Source organism: Pipistrellus kuhlii, unplaced genomic scaffold (genome assembly GCF_014108245.1).
Source record: "Pipistrellus kuhlii isolate mPipKuh1 unplaced genomic scaffold, mPipKuh1.p scaffold_m20_p_10, whole genome shotgun sequence".
In the NCBI taxonomy this organism is placed as follows: Eukaryota; Metazoa; Chordata; class Mammalia; order Chiroptera; family Vespertilionidae; genus Pipistrellus; species Pipistrellus kuhlii.
The window spans coordinates 28,739,488-28,751,084 of NW_023425405.1; the positions used below are offsets into that span (position 1 = coordinate 28,739,488).

Genomic DNA, 11,597 nt, shown 5'->3' on the forward strand with positions numbered 1-11,597 from the left:
CTCTGATTGAAAGCCAGGAAGGAAATGGAGACACAAGGAGATGAATTCTCCTAACAATAGGTCTATCCCCAGTTAAGTCTCTGAAAACACTGTATCCCTAACCAACATCAGGTGAAATCCCTGAGCAGAAGACTCAGTGGAGCCATGTGGAGACTTATGAGCAATGAAACTGAGATAATAAACTTGTGTTGTTTCAAGCTGCTCAATCTGTGATCACATTACCAAACAATAAAAAACAATTAGAGTCAATATCCTCTAATACATTTACTTAATGCTTAAATTAACTAACATTAGTTTCAATGATGCATACTACCAAGTTTCTTGAGTGATAATTGGGTGTTCCAAGTCTTATCTGCTTTCAATGAGCATTTCAAATTCCACTCATCACTATTTCATTCAAACTAGACTAGTCCAGCCTTCTCCTTCTACAGAAGTAGGAAGAAGTACCATTTCTAGCAACCTTAACTCTTCTCAACCTTACTAGCATCATGCTATACTCTGGTGCAGCAAAGAATATACAGAATGGGAGTTTTCCTCTCTTTGGGGCTCTAAACAGAATTAATCATAGTAAATAGCAAACCACACTTGAAGAGTCAGTTTTTTTCAGTATTTCATATTTAAAATGACTTGGATACACTCCTATGAAAAAGAACAGTATAAAAAATGTAATAGAAAGTTTCTTGTATTGTCTGCTTATTCAAAAATGCTTAAAGTATTTTCATCAAATACACGAGAGCTTGCATAAGAATATATATTGGGTCGGCAACTACGTAATTGCGGGTATCACACATATATGGCTTCAGTTGAATTTTTAGGTTTGCAGACGTAGTACAAATGTAAAACACATTTTGTTATTTGATAGTTGGCCATTCAGCTGTTAATCAGTAAAAAAAAGTTTTTTGATCTGTTTTGTAGTTTGTAGATCGTGGAGCAGGTCAGGTGAACCAACTCAAACAACATCAAAAGCTGGTATTCATCAAAAGAAGGTTTTGTTATCAGTTTGGTGGGATTACAAAGAAATTGTCTACTTTGAACTCTTACCACCCAACCGAACGATCAATTCTGATGTCTACATTGAACAACTAATGAAATTAAACAATGCAGTTGAAGAAAAGCGGCCCGAATTGACAAATCGAAAAGGTGTTGTATTCCATCATGACAATGCAAGGCCACACACATCTTTGGTCACTCGGCAAAAATTAATGGAGCTTGGTTGGGATGTTTTGCCACATCCACCATATAGTCCTGACCTTGCACCATCTGATTACTTTTTGTTTCGATCTTTACAAAACTCCTTGAATGGTAAAAATTTCAATAATGATGATGATGTCAAATCGTACCTGATTCAGTTTTTTGCTAATAAAAACCAGAAGTTTTTTGAATGTGGGATTATGATGCTGCCTGAAAGATGGCAAAAGGTCATTGATCAAAATGGGCAATACATTACAGAATAAAGTTATTTAGTTCCATGAAAAAATTGTCTTTGATTTTCTTTTAAAAATCCGCAAGTACTTAGTTGCCGACCCAATATGTCTATGAAATTACAATTCTTCCTTCTGTGTCCTGGATAATATATTCCACTTTTGAATCTTAACTATACAATCTCAGAAGACTATTACCTTGGTTGTTTCAAATTATGTGGGCAATTGCCCTGAAAGATTCTGGAGGGAACTGAAGGAGAAGGAATTTAGGAGGATAAAGAAAAAGTCATAAGAGTATCTGCTCCAGAAAACAACAAATTGTTCTCCTTTTTTACTTTTTTTTCTCTCTGATTTATCTAGATACCAGGTCTACATGGCCAAGAAATGACTAGATAATTCATGAACCATGAGTTCAGCCAGAGCAGCAGAGCAAATTAGAGAAGGTGGGTGTCCTGATGCCCAGAACAATATGGTCCCTAATCCTTACTGGCTTGCTCTACAGAGGTTGGTCCATTTCTGTCCTCTGTCAATACTCTTTCTTCTTAAAAATCATGTTCTGAGTTCTCTCACCCGTGAGCTTGATGACCCTCAAACTTGACAATTATGCTAAGAAACTTCAAATCCGTTGGCCAATAAAAGGGCAGTATGCAATTGATAAGGTGGGGCCAATGCAGGCAGAGATGTGAAACAATGGATACCCCGCAGAGGTGTGTATGTTTGGTTCAGCACCACTTAGAGGAGTCACACTCTCCTTCATCAGCAGGCAACAGTAAGGGCTTTTTCCCTATGACTATATTTACTGATATAAAAGCTGATCTGCAAGTCTACAAAGTTAAGAACTTTAAAAATCTAGAAATGACCCTAGCTAGTTTAGCACAGTGGATAAAGAGTCAGCCTGTAGACCAAAGGGTTCCAGATTCTATTACAGTCAAGGGCATGTGCCTTGGTTGCAGGTTCCTCCCTAGCTCAGGGCCCTAGATGGGGCTAGCAGGAGGCAACCAATCTCTCACATTGATGTTTATTTCTGTGTCTCTCCCCCTCCCTCTAAAAATCAATGGAAAAATATCCTCAGGTGAGGATTAACAAAAAAAAGAAATTAAAAATCTAGAAATGTATAAATTTTTGAAGATGTCATAATATAGCCACCAGAGCAGTTTGCTGTTGTGATTAGATACAAGAAATACAGATGTTATCCTTAGCCTCACACTGGTTCTCTAGCTAGTGAACTTGGATGTACTGTGCGGCCTCCTTCCAAAAATGAGAACAATATGTCTTCCTATCTGTTTCTCAAATAAAAGGTGGGAGTTAACAGTAATAAGCTAAGAAATAACTCTATGTATCAGATGTATACAATAAAAATTAAGTACTATGATATCCTTATTGAAAGGGAAGGTTTTCAAACAATAAAAACCCCTGCCAACTTAAACACTAATATAACTTACATTTTAAAACAAACAAATCCATTGAAGCAAAAATTAAAAGCCACATTTGGATGTAATATCAAAAAATATCCATAACTACCATATTTCACTAATGAGAAGGTACAGATGCTACATACAGAAGGATTTTATGATGTCCATATGTTTCTCAAATGACTCTCCTTGTTAGCTATTTCTCCATATCTCTATTTAAGAATAACCTACACCTTCGCCACTGAACGGGTGTAAATTAGTGCGTGATATGTTTTAATATTTAAGCAAATTCAAAATGGAGATAATTCTAATAAAAAGAATGACAGCAGTATAACCATAAAAATCCTTAGATGCAAATTATTAATCCAAATCTGAATTATGTGCATCATCTAAACTAGTTAATTAAATAGGTTATATGGTAGGTTGGCTCAGTTATGATTTAAAACTTTAATCCTATCCCTAGCCAGTGTGGCTTAGTTGGTTGGAACATCGTCCATACACCAAAAAGGTTGTGGGTTCAATTCCCATTTGGAGCACATACTCACATCAAGGCACATACTTAGTTGGGAGTTTGATCCCCAGTCACAACACATGGTGGAGGCAACTGATTGATGTTTCTCTCTTGCATCAATATTTCTCTCTCAAATCAATAAAATAAAATAAAAAAACACCCTTAAACCCAAATACAGAGTGTGCACCCCCCAAATATATACATACTTTAACAGCTGATAGCTCAATTTTTAAAATGAAATTTTAAACACTTCCTTTATAATTATTCAAAGTGTGTGCTGACATTTTTCGGACACCCTATATCTTCCAAGTATACCCCAAATGTGTGTGAGGGGACAGGGGGAGTGAGGGGGAAAAATAGGGCATGATAATGTTCACAAAACACTTGATCATAAAAGTCTGTGAAAATGCATAAAATTATCTTTTTCATTTCAGAAGGCCATCATTATATTTACAGAAGATGGCAATATGCCAAATATTCTAGCCAAAGAGTCTTCAGTCTTACTTTATAATAAAGGCTGGTCCAATAGGCTCAATTGCAGAGGGAAAGAAACAAGAAAACTAAAGTTAAAAAACAACAACACCTTCCCTCCTAATCATAAACTGGTACTTAAAACTCTTAGCTTCCTTTTGCACAATCTTCTGTGCATCTAACCATGTCCATTCTGTAGTGCAGGTGATGGATTCAGGAGGAGAGCTGGAAAAGCATCTCTCCCTCGGGCTGCAGCCTGACACAAAGGCCAGGACTCGAGATGTCCACACTACATGCACCTGTTTGTGACTGAGACATAAGAAAACATTCACTCCCCCCCACCCCCACACCCGGCCCGCGCCCAGCACAGAAAACAACAGACTCCAAGAAACTGCTTCTCTTCCTAAGGTCTGTCTCATTCAAACAAAATGGATGAAGATAAATTACAAGAAAGTTTTACAACTAAATTATTTGTCCTTTTGGAAAGACAATATCCTTATTAAGCATTTTAAATGCAAATGCTTTCCAGAAGGCACATCAGTGACTTGGTGTTTGGGTAATTAAATTGGTCCAAACTGGAACTGAGGTTTATAAGGAAAAGGAGAACTAATTATCTGTGGTAAAAAAGCAAATATATTAAACAACAAATTTTCAGTCACAGTATAATTCCTTAATAAACATTCAAAGTACCAAAGAGCAGTTCAAAAGATATCCTTTCCAAACATGATATTTTAATTGTCCTCCTTCACTAACTGCAACTTATTCTCTGTGCTGTTATTAATTACAGGACTAAAAAGATTTCTAAAGCATCAGAAAATAACATCCAGACCTTTTCAAACGTCAAATGATTTTCTTTCCAAGTAATTTCAATTACTTTACTCTTGCTTCTCTGTTTACATACTCCCTTTTCCTACATTTCAATAAGGCTTACACGGTTTGAAAACATTGATGGTACTCCAAATACCTGTAATTCCTAAATCTTACCCTTTATGAGAAATCTCAGCACGCCAAGAGTATTTTGTATAAGCATTGTTATATCCTTTGGGAAGAGAAAAAAGAAAATTAACCCTTCACTTTCTTTTCTAGCTGAAGTTAAACTTTTCAAGCCTTTCTGATGCCACTCCCACATTCTGTGTACACACACACACACACACACACACACACACACACACCAAACACGTACAATGGGATATATATGTAGATGTCTCGCAGATTTCAAATGGCATAGTTACCTAAACCAAAAGTTCATTTTAGGAAGATTGCACCTGCCTTCCCTGGTTGGGAAAACAAACGCGACCATCTTCCAGAAATGAGAGAGCAGAGGGTAGCCAGATTCACTAGAGAATTCGCAGTAATTCCATATCCCCAGGACCCCGCCACCGCAGGCCACCTCTTCCGAACCCCTGAGCCTGGGACCAGGAGAGTAGCGGGTTCGGCAGGGGACACACAGGCCTGGGTCACCAGCACCTCTGGCGGCGGACAGGGGGCGAGGGCTTCACCAAAGCCCCACGCCCGCAGCCCAGCCCGCGGGGCGCGGGGAACGCCCCCTCCCTTCTCCCCCGTGTCCCCGCTGCGCCAGGCGGCGTTTAATTGTCCAGTTTACGTTAATAAGCTCAGGGTTCAGCACCCTGCTTCCCGGAGCCCAGGCGCGGCTTCACCTCCCATCCCCCGGGCTCTGCAACTTTTCCTCAAACCCAGCTTTCCGATGCACAGTCTTGGAATGGAAGTCACCCACCACGGAGCATCAGGAGTCCCCCCCGCTAAGGGATGCCCCCCTCCAGCAACACGTTGGCTGTGCAACTTTCCACCCGTAACTCGCTCCGGCAGAAACCGGGGGCCGGGGCCCAGGTGGGGTTGGGGTGTTTGTGTGTGTGTGTTGGGGGGCGGGGGGGATATGCATGTAACCGACCCCCTCGCCTAGACTTGCCTAGCCAATGTCAGGGTCTACCCCCAAAGAGCACCTGGCACCGAACTTCTGATAACGGTTTCCCCGGAGCCCCCCATCTCTGGGTTGCGAGAAACCAGGCAGGCGGCGTCGGGGTCCGGACCGGGATGCTGTTAACCTGGGGAACCCCATACTGGAGGTTCGGAGGCTCATCCAGAGGTCGCTTGGGCCCCCTCACTTCTCAGGGTCCCCCCCAACCCCCCTTCTGCCCCCGCCCCGAGCGCGAGCCCGGGACCCGGCTGCGGTGCCACTCACCTCCGCGCGCTCCCGCAGAGACTGTCGCGCCCTCCTTGGCCCCGCGCGGCGACCCCCTAACTTCTCCCCGGTCTCCAAACAGCCATCTTTCCAGAAGAGAATGGCAAGGCAGGAGCCGAGAGGGGTGAGGGGGGGACTGAAAGTTGACTCGGGGGACGGTGCCTGCTCCGCCGGGGGACTGGGCGGCCGCGCCGGGCGCCGGGGGAGGAGCCGGGGGCGAGCGCGGCGGGGCCGGTCGGTGCGCGCGGCGCCGGGTGCGGGACGCGCGGGGCTGGAGCTCGGAGGCGGCCGCGCGCGGCGGCGAACTGGGAGCTGCGAGCTGAGCCGGTGGCGGCGCGCGGAGGCTTTGCTAAAAATAGCAGCTCGTGGGGAGGGGGTGCGGGGCGGAGGCGGGAGGGAGACGGAGAGGCCGGGCGGGCGGAGAGCCCCGGCGCGCGCGGCGGAGGCTGGGCGGGGCCGGGGGGAGCGAGGCTGGACCCGGGGCGGGAGCCGGGCCGGGCGCTGGGGACCCCCCGGGCGCTGGGGACTCCCCTCCCCCCAGGCCCGGCGGGCGGGGGCGGGAGGTGGGGACACCTGGGCGCCTGGCCGGAGCCCAGAAGGAGGCGCCGGGGCGGGCGGGATGGAGAGGAGGGGAGCTCGGGGCGGCACCCGCGATGCCTCCTCCGAAGGGGAGGACGGGGCACCGGAGACTTGGGGTTTCTGAAACCCGCGCCCCCACGAGGCGCCAGGTGATGGCCGGGCGGCGGGCGCGCGCTCCCCAGGCCTGGCTCCCGGGCGCCGGCGGCCGTGACCGAGGACGTGCGGGGGCAGACCGGCCGCCGGCGCCCGCGGGGCTGGGGAGGCCGCCGCTCAGGTGGGCGCCGGGAAGACACAGCTCAGAGCCTTGTGTTTTGAGAGAAGGGAGCTTTGTGGGTCGGTGCCTGGAGGGCACCCACCTACGCTTGGAGCTTAAAGACTCACGAAAGGGGTTTTTAAAAGAAAAGACTATGTTTGGGATTTCATAAAGGATCCAATGGGAAAGGGCAGGAAACATGGTGACCGCTGCTGGGAACAGGGATTGGCGTTTGAAAGCTGGAAGGAGAGCACCCTCCGCGATGAAAGCAGCAGCCCCGTTAGAAAGGGAGGCCCAGGAGAGTCTGCGAGCTGGCCCCCTTCAGTGGTTACTATTTTTATTTTGTGACTTACATACACACGCGCGCGCTATCACTTACTCTATACTAACATCACTGCTACCTACCTATGAAATCATTTATAAAAGCATAGGACACTGAAAGTGCAATCCTAAACATACTTGTCTGATGCTAACATTTGACATCCCCCCCTTCCCCCAAAGAAGCTAGTATTTATGGTGTGTGTGTGTGTGATCTGGCCCTCAAAAGAATGAAAGCTAGTGTTTCTACGTGCACAGTTATGTTTCCATCTACTTCAGCTATAACATAGCAGGTTCGTGAAGTATATGGATGGAAAGAACCAGAGAGACCTAACCCAGTGCCCTGATTTTCAGAGGAAGGAACCGGGATACAGAAAAGTAGGGGAGGTCACCCGGTTGGTGGCAGGGTTCAGATTAAAACAAGGATAACCTGGAGAACAGCCTAGGACACCATGGAGGAGGTTACAGTGTCTGTAATTTAATTTGAAATACTTCATCAGTCACTGTAGAATGCAGACCTGCGATGGTTAGATTTAACCCTCATTTAACCCTCACTGTGCTCTAATCAGGAGTTCACACTCCTGGGTGGTCAGCAGCTTGAAATAGAAAAGATCGGGCTCCTGAGGCTGTTGGCAGCTGGGCTGCTAACCTGGTTTGACAGTGGGGTCTGCACTAGGGATTGTGCTCCTTAGCCTGATAAATCCCAGTAATGGGTTCTCCGTGGTCAAATCTGGGGTTGACTACACTATTTTGAAGATACTCCCCATTCGCCTATAAACACGGAATAAGCAGATATAAACATCTAGTGACCTTTCACCCTATACTTTCCAAAAATGGAGTCTTTTCTGAAATCGTCAAGTGGCCAGTCCTGTGTGTGTGTGTGTGTGTGTGTGTGTGTGTGTGTTGTGTGTGTGTGTGTGTGAGAGAGAGAGAGAGAGAGAGAGAGAGAGAGAGAGAGAGAGAGAGAGAGAGAGAAATTCTCTTTGCCTACTACTGATTGAAAGAAAGACAATTTCCCCTCTGGTTTCTCAAAAAAAAAAAAAACTTTCATGTGAAGTATACTTGGAGTACAAAAAAGAACAAATTGCTGAGATCTCACTCAGTCTTTGTGTAAGAAAGGTGGGTGTGATAGAATTTGAACTGAAACTTGCCATCACCATTTAGGAGGTAGTTTATCTTCACTTACCTCTGCTTCTGTCTGCCACATCCAGGTCCTTCTTACAAAAGGGTGCTGTCCTCCTCAGCATTCTCCGAAATGTTTACTGACTTTCAGCAAGGTATTTGCTGGGTGCTACTGGAGATTCCAATATGTTGAGTAGAAAAAAGATTGTACTTTATTTTAAAATCTCGATGCAACTCCCACAGTCCTCTGTTCAAACCTATGTTTTAGATTTATGACACTGTATTGTAATTTTTTTTTCCTGATTTTATTCTCTCAACTGAGCCGCCTTTTTAAAGAACAGTTTTAAATTTGCAGAAAAATCTAGAAGATACTAGAGGGAGCAATGACCAGGGACATTGTAGGAAGCCCCTCTATGGGAATTTGACATTTTTCTCATGATGAGCCTGGGGTTATGGGTTTGGGGAGGAAGGTCAAAGAAGTAATGTGTCATTTTCAGCACATCATCTAAGGGTACATACCAGCAATATGATTGATCACTGTCAGTGCTGATCTGGCTGAAATAGTGTTTGCAACTATAGACTTACTTTTTCCCTTTTTTTTCCATGCTGCAGTCCTTAAAATGAAGTCACTAAGTCCTTAAGGAGTGGGAGTTAGTCCTGCCTACATAATTTATTTGAAATGTTTGTGTACTCATTCATACTTTTTCCTTCTAGGGATCATCATTGTGCCTTCCTCATAGTAGGTCCTTGTAGAATGCATGATTAGATTTAAACCAAAAAATTTCCCTATAAGACAACTGATAGTATTCTATACTTTAAGAGAAAATATGCCTCATTCTAAATCTCCATTTTTTTAAAAATATTAGGCATGGAGGAGAAGATAAATGAGGTATTTGGGGTGGTATGGTGGTAGGTGTTTTATAGTTTTTCCTATAAGGAAAAGTGCTGTGTACATTTTATTCTTGTTATTAGTTTTAGGTGATGCCATTTTAAAAGAAAAGATATAACAATTAGAAGTAGTAGGTAAATAAATTTAGCTAGAGTGATATACTACCAGAAGTGTATTTTACCAGGAAGCTAATGAAGCTTAGGCTGTAGGGACTCTTGTTTGCACAGGTGCTTTCTAAGGGCCAGTATTCAAGATTTAGTACTATTTTACTTAAAAGGCCCCCAAATAAGATTAAGCTTCAGACCCCACCACACCTGGCTCTTTCCTTGATTACAACCAAGTATGAAAGGATGAAAGCAGAGAACTATAAGAATTCTAACTTTAACAGGAGACACTTCCACAATCTATGCATCTGACTTCCCAGAACGGGTTCTGTGCAAGGTAAGAATGATATTTGCATTCCCCCGTTAGATTTAAAACTAGTTAGCAATCTTTGTTTTCTACCTAAAATTTTCTTTTAAGCCTACTCAGTGAAATTGATGCTATTGTATGTTTCTTAGTTTTAGACTTTCCATTTGATTCTTTATTGTAATTTTCATTTCTCTGCTGAACTTTCCCATTTTTTTCAGTCATTGAGATGATGTTTTCCTTTAAGTCCTTAAACATTTATAATAGCTGATTAAAAGTCCTTGTAAGATGCTAAGATATACCAGAATTATCTTGAAATATAAGTTAATATGCCAATTTTTCAGTCCCTGAAAATAGTTGCCCTATATATTTTGTTCAGTTATATAGTTATTTACAGAAAGAAGGCAAGTCTTGGTGACACTTAGTCGGTCATGTCTGGAATTCTTCATTGCTTTTGTTTTCTCATTAATTTAGTATCAAAATCTCAAAAGTAAATAGGTTTATAATTTGCATTCATAATTTATCTTGTAATTTTAATATCCACTTTGATTACTGCAAAAATAATTCTGTGGAAAGAGTAAGGTAGAGAGATAATTATGTTAGTCTACAGTATTTTACATTATTGTAAGTAAAAACTTATTTAATTAGGACGTTTGCAATTTATCAACTAAATGATTAGTATCATAGTTCTGGTTTAATCTTGTTTTAAGGCAAGTAACATGGTAAGAGGACCTACACTCTTGTTCTGTTTTGCACATTATTTGTCCTCTCCATAAATGTTCCAGTTATCACTGAGGTCATTGTTTCCTAGAAATCATTTCATTTTGAAAATAATTTGTCTCGTAGCTGCTGATAATGCTTCCTCGGAAGTTAAGTGACTATTTTTTTCCCTCAATTAATTTGGTCTGTTTCTAGGTCTGCAGCAATGAATATTGTATTGTTCATCATCTGTTCGGGAATTCCAAATTGAAGGGAGAGGTCTATGCACTAATAGAGGTTATAATGTGACCCATTAAGGATTTCTTCCCCTTGCTAAATTCTGAATGGAAACTGGATGAATATTCTGCTTCTATTTTTAATAATTCCCTTTCTTATGCAAAAAATGTGTGGTTCACAGTAATGTTTAATCACAACCCATTGCTCATTTATGGAATACTCTGAACTGCAATTAGCCGCATACAAATGTGAAGGGCTGTTGTGCGCATATTAGCAGGCTGTCAGACCAAGTTTTTGAATTAAGAAACAATCAAAAACCTTTGCTTTTGATACTTTCACAGTGTCTTTTAAAAGAATAATTTTCACATTCATTTTTATAAATATTTCACATTAAGGTAGTCTACATACCTCAATCTATAATGAATCCACTTACATTGAAATAAAATTATTTCAAAATGTAGATGTATATTTAAATGTGCATGTCTATATTTAGACATAACATTGGCAGGTAAATTAAAGTGCTTATTGGAAAATAATTCCTAACATAAATAAGATTTTTTCCAATTAAGTGAGAGAACATGAACAAATTCATATTTTCAGGTTGATTTTTATTATTCTTGGGCTAATCAGTAAGTTATATTTTAGCTCTAATATAATGTAACCTTATAATGTGAAGTATAAATTTAATGTTGCCTTTTAAACGTAGGGTATTCAACCAGCTGCATAGTATTGTTTGCTTTATGAATAAACATATACAAATTTTAGGGTGCCTTTGTCACTCTAAGAGATAAGGTTTATTTTTCAGCTGTGGAAAATCTAAATGAGCAGTGGCTTGAGCTAACTAAAAGTTGTATTTATTTATTTTTTAACACAATAAGAAGTAGGAAACTACTAAGATTGGTTTGATAGATCAAGAAGAGAACAGGGTTTTGTGATTTTTTTTTTCAAACCCTTTTCCTTATTGTCACACAATGACTGTTGCAGCTCCTGCCATCAAATCTACTTTCTAGGGGACAAAAAATAGCAAAGATGAGAAGGAATATAAAAATATATACATATAATACCTATATCAAGAAA

At 41.9% G+C, this 11,597-nt stretch overlaps 1 protein-coding gene across 1 annotated transcript in view; it reads right to left on the minus strand.

Annotated features, from left to right (window-relative positions):
• HDAC9 (histone deacetylase 9) overlaps window positions 1-6,244 on the minus strand; it is an 817,093-nt gene extending 810,849 nt beyond the window's left edge. The window contains exon 1 of the mRNA XM_036429233.2: window positions 6,016-6,244. The gene's annotated coding sequence lies outside the window, so the exon portion shown is untranslated. The remainder of the gene's footprint in view (window positions 1-6,015) is intronic.
• Window positions 6,245-11,597: the final 5,353 nt, after the last annotated feature.